This window comes from Spinacia oleracea, chromosome 4 (genome assembly GCF_020520425.1).
Source record: "Spinacia oleracea cultivar Varoflay chromosome 4, BTI_SOV_V1, whole genome shotgun sequence".
Classification (NCBI taxonomy): Eukaryota; Viridiplantae; Streptophyta; class Magnoliopsida; order Caryophyllales; family Amaranthaceae; genus Spinacia; species Spinacia oleracea.
In genome coordinates, this window is record NC_079490.1 from 32,312,986 (window position 1) to 32,326,312 (window position 13,327).

The following is a 13,327-nucleotide window of genomic DNA, read 5'->3' on the forward strand; positions in this document are numbered from 1 at the left end:
ACCCTAAACCTATTTAGAACCTTCCCCAATATCCAAACTTGAATATTTGATTTCCTAGCATCATAATTATTGAATTAGTGATTGAAATTCGTTGAAAACTTTTTGCAAACATCGTACTTTAAATTTTCAGCAATATAACTTATTTAAAACTTTTCCAAGACCAAATTAACATGCTTAGAACATTAAAACAATAAATTTAATAATCCCCAATTATCCCACCGTGATTTAAAACCATTAAAGCTTTAAAATTCATGCTTTAATAATTAAAACTCCTATTTTAAATCAAATTATATAATCTGAAAATTATCAACTTAATTATATAAAACATATAAAATCTGAAAATTATAATTAAACCATAAAACTATAAATCTAATCCAAGAAAACATGAATTAAATTAATAAACATAATTAAAACTCTAACTTAAACATAATTAACAAAAATCTGAAAATAAATTAGTTTTTAATATCAACATATAATCTGAATTCTAAATATAAATTATCAAAACTAATAATTTAAATTATGAAAACCTTAATTAAATCATTGAAACATAAATATTACATTAATGAAATAAAAGGGTAAGGAATTAACCAAAAGAGAGAAGGAAGGAAGGGTGGTTGGCCGGAGGTGTTGCTGCGGCGCGGCGGCACGGCAACGGCAATGCTATGGTTGATGGTGGCGGCGGCCGGCTGGCTCGCGCAAGAAACAAGAAGGGAAGGAGATGGTTTCTACCCGAAGGAGGAGAGAGATCGAAGAGGGTGTCGGCTGAGCAGGGCAGCGACGACGATGCAGGTGGTGGTTGGCCTGGTGGTCGCGGCTGCGCACGCGGCGGCTGGCTGGTGGTTCAAGAAAACAGAACCTGCAATTAAGGGGAGAATAAAAACAAAAGAAAGAGAAACCGGAAGAGAAGAGGAAGGAGGAAGGAGTACCGGCAGAGGGGAGAGGAGCACGTCGACGGTGGTGAAGCAAGGACGGCGGTTCGACAGTGGTTGCCGGCGACGACTGCAAAGATTTGAGGGTTTTGGCTGGTTTACGTGAATGGCAAGAAGAAGGGATTTGTGTATTTGGTTTTGAGTTTCACGTGAAGTTGGAAAGGAAGGGAGGAGAAATTTTGGGCTTTGTCAACTTGGGCTAGGAATAGAATTGAGTTTGTTTGAATCCAAAACGGTTAGGATTGTTTTCTAAATTCAATCGAACGTATTTTCGTAAAACGAATTCTTTTCAATGTAAAGTTCTAAAATTATTTTGATTTCATAAATCGTTAAAAAAATTTAAAATGTAATTAACTAAAATAAATATACGTTAATTATGTATTTATTATTAAAATTCGTAAATTCTATTAAAATATAAATAACTATACGTTAAAATATATTAATAAAATCTACATATTTACGGGGGATTACAATCTACCCCTCTTAAAAGAAGTTTCGTCCCGAAACTTGACACGAAAATTCACCCATTTCTCAAAGGTTTTCAACTTATTCTTACTGGAGAAGTGCTCTGTGCCACTCTTGTGCACTCTTTTGCCTTATGCGGAGAATCTATTTACTTGCATCAACATGTATAAGTTGCTAAAAATAAGCATAAAATGCATAAAAATACCATAAAAATAGGTAAAAAGCGCGAATTTCTATCGCATTCTACCCCCCTTAAAGAAAACGAGTTACGCCCTCGTAACTCATCTTAGGGAATGACTTTGGACAGTTTTCCTTCAACTAATTCTGTTCCCAATACAACATTTTCACGAAAATCATTCCAGCAAGTGGACTTCTACACTTCTTTCTATGCAATTCCTCAAAATGTGACATCGTAATGCTCGTATGGTAACTATTGATGAACGAAAATTAATTCAAATCTAAATGATCTCCCAACTTCTCTTCAAGGTCAATAGTACATGCTCTCAACATATTTTCCGTTAGTAATCTCAGTTTGTCCATCGATCGCAGGGTGGAAAGCAGTACTCATTTTCAATGTCGTCCCCAAGATTCATTAGACCTTTTTGCCAAAGTTCCAGACTTTTATGGTTGGTAAGGATCTCAAATGTTGCTCTATAAAGGTAATGTCTCCAAATATTCGTAGATAACACTATAACAACTTACTCTAGGTCATGGGTTTGGTAATTAGGCTTATAAGGTTTCAATTGACGCGACAACAGATAAATCTAGAAAGCTTCCTCACATTTCTCACTTCACTTGGAATTCGATTCCTTTTTCAACAAGTTGGTCATTGGTTTTGCTTTCTTCCAAAAGTCTTTCACAACCTCCTATAATGGTCATCTAGGCCTAGAAAACTTCAAATATCAGATACGTTCTTTGGAGTAGGTCACTCACTCACTGTTTGAATCTTAGCAGGATCTACAGAAACTCCTTATGTTCAACTTTTCCTTGTTACCGAACCTCATTACGCTTTTCATGGGTGTATAACTTTTGGGCTTAACTCTTAGCTCTTGCACCAAATCATGTATTCCTTTCATCTTTTCCAGACAACAAATGATTTCTAACGATCCTGGACCACTCAAATCTTCTCTTAAATTTATTCCCTTACGTAACATAGTTCTCAATCAATTTAGTCCTTCACTTTTCCGTCGGTGTCACTTATACACATATGACTTCAAGATTTGTATACTTCATTTAATAAAACTAGATTCTTTCTAAGCGTCTCCAAGTAATTCTCAAGTGTTTGTCATGCTCTTTCTCATTCCTTGAACAAATCGGGATATCATCAATAACATAATAACGAACTTAATTCCGAATTCGTGGGAAATCTTATTCATCAAATCCATAATTATGGAAGGAGCATTGGTTAACCCAAAAGACGTTACTCTAAACCCCTAATGACAACAACGAATCCTAATGAGGTCTTAAGTATATTCTTATCAGCTGCTCTCAATCGGTGGTACTTTAAACCCAAATCAGTCTTCGAGAACACACTCGCCCAATTCAATTGGTCCAATATGTCATCTATCCTAGGCAAGGGATACTTGTTCTTGGTGGTGTTTAGCTCCCTAAAATCGATGCATAATTCCATACTCTTATCTTTCTCCTTAACAAACAACACAGGAGCTCCCCACGGTGATGCACTAGGCCTAATACATTCCTTGACCAAACAACTCTTGCAACTTTGTTTTAATTAGCTCGTTTCAGGAGGTGTCATGCAATACGGTGTTTCAGATATAGGTGTCGTTTCAGGATTTAACTCTATAGTGAACTCAAATGCTCTAGTTGGTGACATACTCGCAATTCCACTCGAAACACATCAATGAATTCATTCGCACTGGGAACAACCTCGATCTTCAATCCAACTTATTTACTCCCAACTAGCACACCACAAAGAAATAGCTCACACTCCCTATTCATAAATTTCCTCGCTTGCATTACCGAAATAACTAAGGGTTATTGGACTTCTCAAAACGTCTATATGAGGTCAATCTTCCAATATGGTTCCTTAAATTTACTTTCTGAATTTCACAGTACGTCTATCTTAGCCTTGTACAAACTTAGCCAATCCCATCCTAAGGTTTATGAATTATTGTGCCTTTTGCTTTCTCATAAAAGGAGGATAAAACTTTTTCCTTAAGGCGGTAACAAACGAATCCCAATTGAATCTCTCAACAGCGCGAAGTCTAACCCCATTTTATCTCCACCACAAATCAGCTTCATCTTCCAAGTACAGTACAACTTGACCCACTCTCATGTTCTCAGGACAGTTCACAGCCCCAAACAGTTTCTCAAACTCTCTAACCCAGTTCTCTAAAAAGGTAGGATCAACTTGCCCCTTAAAGTATAGCGGCCTAACTTTGGCTAACCTTTCAAACATGTCCCTAGTAGAATCAGGACGCTCAGTTCTCTCCTGAGCCAGTCTTTTCGTCAAAAGGCGGATAGCAGCAACTAACTCACTATTGCTTGTCATTCTAGTGTGCGACCTAAAATTAATGACTCTACGATACATAACTCATATGTCACCTCTACGAAAGAAATTTCGATTTGATCATAGAGATCACATCAACAAACACTTATTCAAGAAAGTACAACAATATTAGAGTAATCCTCGTCACTCATTCATAAAAAAATATCTCCATCAAAGACACACAATTTGACAATCAATGAATGGAAGTTCAATCACAACAATTAAGTAATAATATTCCCATTCGCGTGCCCAAAATAAACTCTTGATCATTTGGATTATCAATAATCTAACTCTATTCCTCAAAAGAATGTTAATAACAATTTCTAAACCATAATAACGTACTTGTCCTCAAATTAACATAAAGGTTCTATGACACAAACATAAACTATTGTTGGCGAATTATGGAACTCTCAAACTGGAAATGAATACTTTAACTTCTATTGCTAACTCTATAAAGGTTTATAATATCCTTGAAGAGAATAAAGAATATCTCAAACTCTTATTGCTTTAACTTTAAACCGTTGTTGCTATTCCACTTATTCTTTAAAATATAAAAGAACTAACTAACTATTACAACTTCAAATGTTTAAGGCATCTTGCCTACCTATTCTTTCCTTGGAAACTTGTGGAGTGAAATCTAGATCTTCAATATTCGTCGAATTCTTCTTCCGAGTCTGAGTCTTCTTTCATGTCTTCATCTTGATGAGACTCACTTGCCGCCTCACCATCACCTCAAAACCCCACATCTGAATCACTAGAGATCTCAATGGTAAGCTCATGTGCCTCTAGGTTAGGGTTTTCTGCCTCAACTCCTATATTCTCATCCTCAACGACTACATCATTTCCCTCTAGATCAGAACCCACTTTCTGCTACCTCAACAAGGGTGGTCATAATCTCTGAGTCGTATATCCACCTACCATCCCTAGTCCCATGCTTGGCCAAATTTGGTGTTCCATCCTCAAAATGCATGTCTTTAAACCTATCTTTGAGCTCTAGGTATGGTATTTTGTTAGGTAAGCAATTAACAATAGTGGATGCTATTGTGTTTTCTCTCATTAAGATGGGTTGGTCTTGTATCTAGCAAAATACTCGCATCCAAACACGACTTTCTTCACAAAGAGATATTTTATTCCTGAAAGAAACAACTTAATGTTTCACTAACAATTTCCCAACTAAACCATAATCAAAGTTCGATAACACAATGAGTTTGGTGGAAGCAAACAATTTCTATTATGCACATATAATTACAACATTTAAACAATAAACACTTGCACGTACATAACAATTAATTTCTTATGCTAGCATTAACTAGCTACTAATGCACATATAATTCTATCTTATATGCCCTTCTTATACTACCCATCTCTCGTAATAAATCAAAATAAGTAAACATTGAAACGCTTAAAATAAAACAAGAATGATTAATAAGAAAGAAATTTTTATTAAACGAATAAATAATAACGAATAAATAGAATAAGGTCTTTTCTTTTCTTTTTTTTTTTTGAATATATTTAATTTAAATTCGAAAAGAAGAACATACTTAATTCACATAAACGTAAAGTTTCGAATAAATAAATTAATTTCAAACTTAAATAAGAAATATTAATATACTTTTTAAACAAAATAAAATGAATTTGGTCCCCCAAAAAAAAGTACGCATTTTTGAATGATATAATAAGTAGAAGCTCAATTCTAGGAAATTTGTTTTAGGAAACTAGCTAGTTTAGGCGCCTAAAAATCATTGAAGTAAAACCATAAGCTTCTAGATACCACTTTGTAACACCCCGACAATTCCCTTTTTCTAAAAAAACCCTTTTATAAATATAACTATAGAGAATTATCAAAGTATTATCGCCCGTGTGAAAACGTAACGGCTTATTCAGAATTTTGCAGCGGAAAACATAAAACTAACTTTTAGGTTCATAAATAATCGATTACATATTAAGTCCAAAACCAATTAACGGAAATAAGGAAATACGAATAGTACGACAACTTTTAAATCCAAGTTAACAAACCAAATCACTTAATAAAACAAATATAACTACAAGCTCTCTAATCCCGATCCCAATGATGCATCATCTTCAAACCTGTAGATGGACAACGCTTATTGATCCTTAGAGACTGCTCACCAAAGATGGGTCATCACAGGATCAATAAGGCATAGCCATGATCAACACACACAAACAAAGCACGTAATCAGCAAAGCTGAGTACTACATACTAAAAGCAATAATAATCCTAACATGATACTATCAAACGAACCATCCTAACATGATACTAATGAACATAAATAAGGGCAGACAAACATGATAATTTGACGACCATACTTGACTAGACTAGGCTAGACTTATAACAATAATATTATTTTAGTTGAAATAGACAATGGACCGAGTTTCTAGCTAGAGGCTTCACTAAGGAAGACGAGGTACGGGCGCGACTCCGTAACCTCAGTGACCTGCGATATCGAGGAACGTTTGAATAAAAATAGGACACGGTGGTCAATCCGGTCCGAATTAAAGGCCATGGGCTACCACCATGAACCCCAACTCCTGTTTGTCCATCACTTTAGACGTGCACAGTCTAAAGCTATTGCTACTCAGTTTCACTTTACATGATTTACAAATTGAAACCTTGTTATGACTCGACAATCACATAAGCCATACAAACCACATGTATTCACAACTGTTTTTATCTTGGAATTAAGTAAGTGATCATAAAGGTATCAAACAAGACTCATTCCAATTAAATCCAACCTTTCCTTTAATATTGATTAACCCCTTTATATGGGTATAAGGTTTCAACTTACTAAACAAGGTCCTCGGCCCTCATAAAGTAGTGAAAAACTAAAAGGGAACAACAATCAATCGATCTGAATCAATATATATAAAGTAATCTAGTGTTCCCAATCAAACATGTTTGCATCAATCATCTACTAACATGTTATAATCCTCATAACGAAATATATATGTTCAACATGTCCATCCAACAATATTAAACATGAAATTCCAACATAATCAAGTCCATCAACAACTTTCAACTTGGTTTCAACAGATAACACACATTCCAAGCACACAGGTATGTACGTACCTTGTGTAAACAAACTAATAGGCCACTTTAACACTTTCAAAAGTCGCCTAAAAAGAATTCTCCGCCTAAAACAACCAACAAATATTCCCAATCAATTTCTAATCATTCGCAACCATAATAAAGCATTCTAAATACACCCTAAACCTATTTAGAACCTTCCCCAATATCCAAACTTGAATATTTGATTTCCTAGCATCATAATTATTGAATTAGTGATTGAAATTCGTTGAAAACTTTTTGCAAACATCGTACTTTAAATTTTCAGCAATATAACTTATTTAAAACTTTTCCAAGACCAAATTAACATGCTTAGAACATTAAAACAATAAATTTAATAATCCCCAATTATCCCACCGTGATTTAAAACCATTAAAGCTTTAAAATTCATGCTTTAATAATTAAAACTCCTATTTTAAATCAAATTATATAATCTGAAAATTATCAACTTAATTATATAAAACATATAAAATCTGAAAATTATAATTAAACCATAAAACTATAAATCTAATCCAAGAAAACATGAATTAAATTAATAAACATAATTAAAACTCTAACTTAAACATAATTAACAAAAATCTGAAAACAAATTAGTTTTTAATATCAACATATAATCTGAATTCTAAATATAAATTATCAAAACTAATAATTTAAATTATGAAAACCTTAATTAAATCATTGAAACATAAATATTACATTAATGAAATAAAAGGGTAAGGAATTAACCAAAAGAGAGAAGGAAGGAAGGGTGGTTGGCCGGAGGTGTTGCTGCGGCGCGGCGGCACGGCAACGGCAATGCTATGGTTGATGGTGGCGGCGGCCGGCTGGCTCGCGCAAGAAACAAGAAGGGAAGGAGATGGTTTCTACCCGAAGGAGGAGAGAGATCGAAGAGGGTGTCGGCTGAGCAGGGCAGCGACGACGATGCAGGTGGTGGTTGGCCTGGTGGTCGCGGCTGCGCACGCGGCGGCTGGCTGGTGGTTCAAGAAAACAGAACCTGCAATTAAGGGGAGAATAAAAACAAAAGAAAGAGAAACCGGAAGAGAAGAGGAAGGAGGAAGGAGTACCGGCAGAGGGGAGAGGAGCACGTCGACGGTGGTGAAGCAAGGACGGCGGTTCGACAGTGGTTGCCGGCGACGACTGCAAAGATTTGAGGATTTTGGCTGGTTTACGTGAATGGCAAGAAGAAGGGATTTGTGTATTTGGTTTTGAGTTTCACGTGAAGTTGGAAAGGAAGGGAGGAGAAATTTTGGGCTTACTTGTTTTGGGCTTTGTCAACTTGGGCTAGGAATAGAATTGAGTTTGTTTGAATCCAAAACGGTTAGGATTGTTTTCTAAATTCAATCGAACGTATTTTCGTAAAACGAATTCTTTTCAATGTAAAGTTCTAAAATTATTTTGATTTCATAAATCGTTAAAAAAATTTAAAATGTAATTAACTAAAATAAATATACATTAATTATATATTTATTATTAAAATTCGTAAATTCTATTAAAATATAAATAACTATACGTTAAAATATATTAATAAAATCTAGGGATTTTTCATGAAATGCCCCCGAGGTTTGCCTTAATGTACCAAATACCCCTAAACTTTCCAGAATGCACCAAATACCCCCGAGGTTTAAAACAATAACACAAAATGCCCTTGATGAGCATTTTCCGTCCATTCTGTTAACTTTTCTGTTAACATTTTTTTTATTCCCCCTTTTTTCCCTTTATCTTTCTTAGTCTCTTTCTCTTTTTCTTTCCTTTTTCAATCTTCATTGTTAACCCCATTATTTCACCTTCATAATCCTGGAGCTTTTTTAAAATCCCCACCCCCAATGCCTCTCCCGATCAAACTACATCTACTGCCTTGAATTATTGAATCCCTGATGTCAGTTTCTTTCTCCAACTCCTCAAACCCTTTCTAATTCTTCTCAGTCAATCTCCGGGGTTCAACCATTTTAATCTCCCAGCTGAACACCACCTCTTCAATCACCACCCAACACAAACCACTGGGGCAAAGTAATTTACCAAAAATCTTCAATCCCTAATTTCTTCAAAATATAAATCAGAATTTAACCAGAAAATCAATTCACAATGTAACCCAAAATCTCACTTTGTCACCAATTACTTCAATTTCTTCGATTTCCCCGACTTTAGGGAGAGAAAGTGGAGATTGAGGGGAGAGAAAACAGAATGAGATGAGAGAGAAAGAGAAAATCAAGAATTGAGAGTGATACATCGTTCATGGATGCGATGGAGCCTTCAAATCTTCAATACCTTTGCACTTTCTTCTCTAAAGTTCTTGTTTCTAGATTTGGGTAGGAGAGTTTAATGGGGCTAGTGGGTTCCTGCGGGGAAGTAAAGAAGAGGTAGAAAAGAAAAGGAAAAGAAAGAGTTTTCTTTTTTTTTAAAAAAAAAATTACAAAATTAATTAGGGGATTTCAATCTAGCATTGCTGCTCGTCGCAATAATCTTAACGGTGTTAGTCTTCGTCTTCAATGTCTACCTTCTGATCAACTACCAGCCATAATTGTAATGGGTTGTAAATCCACCATTGTTGCAGCTTGAGGAGAGAGAAAATGGTGGGTTTTAATTCGGGTGGGATGAAGGAATTGAAGGAAAGTGACGGTGAGGGAGAGAAAGGACCGACCAAGGGCAAAATGATAGGTTTTAATTGGGGATGATGATGGTGGAAGAAGAACAAAAAGAAGGAGATGATGACGATTAATGGCGTGAAGGGAAGAAGAAAAGCCAACAAAAGTTTTGGATTTTTTTTAATAATAATAGTTAATTAATTTTTTTGGTTTAATTAATATAATTAAGGGTTAATATTAGGATTAGTAGAGAAAATGGTTGAGTAAGGACAAAAAAGTAAATTCACGCTAACGGAGATTTAACGGAATGGACGGAAAATGCTCATTAAGGGCATTTTGTGTTATTATTTTAAACCTCGGAGGTATTTGGTGCATTCTGAAAAGTTTAGGGGTATTTGGTGCATTAAGTCAAACCTCAGGGGCATTTCATGAAAAATCCGTAAAATCTACATATTTACGGGGGATTACACCTGAGGGGGAGGTGGGTATGGCTAATACCTTTACTCCAGGTATCAACTAAAATGAAAATCTCATCCTCAAATTGAACCAAACACATGGTATTAAGAATCAAGTTCCAAACTCATACCACATTGAAATCATTCCTGATTTTAACCGCATATCAGTTTGTGAACCAAACGCCTCTGAATATTTCTTTCCTCTCTTTCCCTCTCCTCTCTCCTTCTCTTCCCCTCCCCTTCGCCTCTCCCCTTTGGTGCGTACGGATAGCTGAGTAGTAGCCCAGTAACGTCACGCCGCTCAGCTGCCACCCCGCATCGCCGTCTCTGCCCGCTCGCCGTCAATCGCCTCTGCCACGCCACTTTTGGCCGATCGGTATTGCTCTCCTTCTTCCCTTGTTCTGTATTTAATTGTTTAACTAGTTTTTATACATATAAAAAAATTAATTTTGTTAATTATAATTAAAAGATAGATTGTCTAATATTGACGTTTACGATTTTTAATTATATTATTAGGTTAAATTTCCAGATCGTATTGAAATCATAAAAGCATGAAATTTAATTTTTTAAATTGAATTTTAATAATGTTTTATACTAGGGTACATTTTAATTAAATATTGGGATCGACTAATTAGCATGATTGAAATAATATTTTAATTGTGGTGATTAATTAAGTTTTCAGATTACACTAGTTAGTGTCCCGGGCGATTCCCCGGAGTGTTGCATAAGTTTGATTTTTTATTTATTTCAAAGTTACTTATAAATTTATTTATATATTCGATTTGAGAATAATATGAATTTCATTAATTATATATGCAGTTTAAGAATAAATTTGGTTAACTAACAATTGTTGAACTAAATTTTTGAGTATTTTTTTTATTTGTATAAAAATTTATTTTTTGTACCATTTTACTTACAACTTATAAAAATAAATTAAATTACAATTGTATATTGAGTTACAAAGTCGAAATACATTTTAGCGGAAAAAACACATTTGATTGCCTAAATGAAAGTGCAACATAATTTTTCCTATTATTTTCTCTGTTAAATTCATGGTTTTATGTTTGATCTAAATAAATTTCTAGAAAATATATATGATTTGATTAGTAAAAGAATAGAAATTAAGAAAAAAATTATTATCATAAATTGTTACTCGAATACATAAATTTGTGCATTAAATTTTTATAACTTCAAAAGAATGACTTTTCTTCTATTTAGTTGTTTTAGAGTCACAACTTGTATCATTGGAGTGATGGATAAAACTCAGCATTAACATATAAGAGGTCACGGGTTTAAGGATTAACATTTTTTTTGTGAGGACACAATAAACAGTCATCTGTGCGTATGACGTGGCGCTACGATGACATGTCACTTGCCAAGACATCGTGACACATGAAGAGATGCCATAGATTGTCTTAGAGGTTTAATAATATATATAGATAGATATATATAGATTAGAAGTATAAAAGCTTTGATTTTTAGGGTTTTAATGCATGATTTTAATGGATTTTCATGCTATATATGGTTTTAAGAGATTAATTAGGTTAATTAATTATATTAAAAAACTAATAATTTCAGACTATTTATGATGGTTCGAAATTATATTATGTTGCTATAAATTTATTAAATAGGTGATTAATTTGGTTCATTATTTTATGATAGGATCGAGTAGATTTTTAGTTGAATGGTAAATCGCAATTGTGGCCCCCTACATTACCTATTCAAGGTACATGCATGTTTAGGGAGAATTATAATACATGTTGTTGTACATGTTTAAGCGTGAAATGAATTTGTGATTCATGTTTACTTGATTAATGGATTGTGGTTGTTGAATTTAATAGCAAGCATGACTAGTCAAATAATTGTATGTATATACTATTAATTACATGCATGATAGCAAGTTAATACATGTTGTACTTTTAATTACAATCATGTCAAGCATAGTAATCATGTTTGTACTCTTCATTACAATCATGTTTTTAATTATGTTTGTACTTTTAATTACAAGCATATTAGTAATCATGTTGCGTACTTTTAATTACGTGCATGTCAAGGAAGGAAATCATGTCTCTTGTACTTTTACCAACATGTCAAGAAGGTTAGGCAAAGTTTATTTGTGTCTTTATGGCATAGCTCTCATTTTAATCTAATCATGTTGAGTCAAGGAGGATTAAATAATTAATTTAAAGTCAAGGTGTTTCTTTGATCACAAGTCTTTAAAGGATATTAAAAAGGGAATTGTTTATGTGTTTGGGTGTTGGTTATTTTTATTTAATTGAGTCGTTGAATCGACATTTGAATAACATATTAGGTCCCTAGGCGTTGTCCTTTGGATGTCCGTTGTCGTACAGGACGCTGCACCATTTGATTAATAGTTACTAATGTGCTGGAATTACGTCACAGATACGTGACATAGTTATCTCGATGGGTATCCCCCATGCTAGTCCCTAGTGGACACAAGTTAGAAACCTGGTTCACACTTAATCCAATATTTTCAAATTAAATCAAAGAAGTAAAGTTATGAGTTGTTTTAAGAGTCAAGTCTTGCCATTTTATTATTCTATTATGTTGGTTTGATTTTAAGGATGTGACTTTTGCATGCAATCTTATTTAGTTGCTTGAGTGAAGCATGCTTAGTTAGATTGCTTTTAGCTTGTATGTACTCAGCTTTGCTGATTATGTGATTTCATGTTTTTTCGTTGTCATGGTCTATTCCATAATGACCTGACGATGGTCCATTATTGCATTTTCGTTGTTGGCCGGTGAGTAGATTTCCAAAGCAAGATTATTAGAGGTAGCTTGCTGGTGAATTTATGTCAGCATTTTGGGATGATAATGTTGAGTGTGTTTTACTTACATAGTTTTATAAACTCTATTTTGAATAATGTCTAGACAATGCTTTATAGTTACTGGATTTATTTAAAGTTGGATTTTTATTAGGGCCTTTAATGGTTCCGATTTGTAAGGAGACCATTAACTATTTAATTTCGTTTAATTTGAAAGTTAATTAATAGTTTTGCTGCGTTATTCTGGTACATAGCCTTACCGTTATCACGTGACGCTAATACTTTAGTAATACTTTTTATTTGTTCAAAAAAATTGTTTTAGAAAAGCAAAGAATTATTAGGGTGTTACATTAATCAGGGGCGGACCTACGTACCTCTAGAGGGGTCCAAAGGGATCCCCATTATTTTTGAAAAAAACCGTAAAATTGATATTAGGTGATTTAATTACAGTTGAAATAGTTAAGTTATCTATAATTAACTTACATTTATGTTGGACATTGTATGTTAATTACACTTA